Below are 2362 nucleotides of genomic sequence, written 5' to 3' on the forward strand. Positions count from 1 at the left end.
AATCAATTGCATTGTCCTTAATGATCGCAAGAGATATCACTCCAGCACAAAAAAAATCGACTTCTTGACTCACTCGACTAGTCAACTAACTTGAGCTCTGTCTGTACCGGCCTCCAGAATGTTGCCATTGGCCAACCTCGCTTGATGAGGTTCCACAAGAATGAAAGGGCGCAAACTGTGCACTTGCACACTGAGAAGAGCGTTAACTGTGCCCTTGCACACTAAAAAGAAAGCAAACTGTGAAAGTGAAGTGAAATCACTGCCAATGCGGGCCGATTTACAGAGAAATATTGCAGGCAATTCACTCACTCACCTCCCCCCCCCCACACACACACGTATGACACCTCCTTTTCAACGGACAGTCACTGCCTGGTAAAAGAAAATAGTTGGTGTTTCCAAGTAGAAGATGCATATTACTATATTATTGTCAATAAATCCAAATTGCATTTTATATAATCTAGTTATATGCAAAGCTTCACATATAATGAGAGCCATCATAAAGATTTCAAGAGTATATGTCATCTTCCATGACATGTTTATGACATGGTAATGTCAATCTTCTGCATTAAACAGTCTGCTTTTAATAGGGTAATTCCTTGGTTATTCCCTCGCAAACTATGGCAGGGTAAACTGGAGCAGATAAAGTAACAGTAAAATTTTCTTTTTCATACAGAAATTGGCTAATACCAGGATATATGCAAGACGAGGTAAGCCGAAATTCTAAATAGTAAATTCAATCATTCTGAGAATGATTATCTTTGAGAATGAAATCCAGAAAATGGACATTCAGATCTCCTCTGTTTGGCCATGAGCATGGGCCACAGAACCAGTCGAGCCAGTAAGGTACTTTTGAACATCAAACATGTAAAAAATGAAATCGCATCAATTGATACGGCATACAGTACTTCAATCTGTCAGAGCGTGGGAGCCGACAGTAAAGGTGCCAGTATGCTTCACGGATTGGTTATTGCGCACACCAATAGTGACGTCAACACAGCGCCAAAACCTTTGATGCTCACGCTTGGTGCTCATGTGATTCGCTGCAGTCTTCTCCTAAACGATAGGTGGCGCTGTCAAGAAAATACCATCTACACCCCTGGAATGTAAAGGGGGGTGCTCGCCATCGCTGTCCTTGCGCACGCAGCAGTGTAAATGGTGTTTTATTAAAAATATTTGTTTACTTTATTAAATCACAATAAAAGCTGTCAAAAAGATATATAATATCATTATTGATGGAAGGTCAATGTTAAAATATCTGTCTCTGACCACTTGTGAATGACCTTTGAAGGGGTTGTTGGGGAGAGAATGTTATCTGTTATGTATTGGCTTGATGCATAGCAATGGGTCTTGAGGAGTGTTTGGTCTTTTCTGCGTCTACTATCTTCGAGCTTGAGCATCCTCTCTTCCCCTTCTTCTCTATCATTCTATCACTCATACGTTCAGATGGATCAGGTTTATTTGGTCTAATTGGTGGACATTTTATTTTTTTCATAATGTAAAATAGTGTAAGCAATGTCCGGAAATAAAACACTAAGATCCTTCAATCCCAGCATGGGATGGTTTAAAAGAGGCATCCCTACCTATCACGGGCCCAGACAATACTGTTTGATCATATGCGGTCGCTACTGAAAGGCAGAAGTTGGCAGTTGGCAAGTTTCCCTTCCCTTTAATAAATCCTTCTGTGCCATGGCATTACATCTTAAAACTGACTTATCTATCTATCTATCTCTGTATCCATCTATCTATCTATCTATCTATCCATCTATCTATCTATCTATCTATCTATCTCTGTATCCATCCATCTATCTATCTATCTATCTATCTATCTATCTATCTATCTATCTATCTATCTATCGCAAAGACTTTACAGATGGTTTGTTGAAATTCAATTTCAGTCGTTCTTATTGTTTATTGAACATAACCTTGACCAAACCCAAGCTGTAACCTTAACCTTAGCCATAACTTGTAGTTAACAGAGTTTCAGACAGTTCACAGTGTGTGTTTATAATCTGAGCATCTGTTCATAGTCTGAAGGGCACCATCCAAATATAGTGTGACCCGAAAGCTATAGCTATGTAAATAACTACACCTGTATGCACACAACCCTGCAGCCCAGGGGCTCGTTTGGGTGTGCAGTCAGTGCATGTAACCACACACAGACCTCTTCATTCACCTCTCTGATAGTCTCTACATCTTCTGACATTAATATACTCAGGCAGGGCCAGAAATAGACCAATACTTGTTTGACATGCGTGCATGCTCGTTTTTCTAATACCACAGATAGGTTGAGACTCAGATGGAGATTGATCAATCAGGAAACAGTTTTGGTTCTTGCAATGATGAACATCAAGGGAGAGTTGAA

The sequence above is a fragment of the Sprattus sprattus genome (assembly GCF_963457725.1).
Source record: "Sprattus sprattus genome assembly, chromosome: 6".
Classification (NCBI taxonomy): domain Eukaryota; kingdom Metazoa; phylum Chordata; class Actinopteri; order Clupeiformes; family Clupeidae; genus Sprattus; species Sprattus sprattus.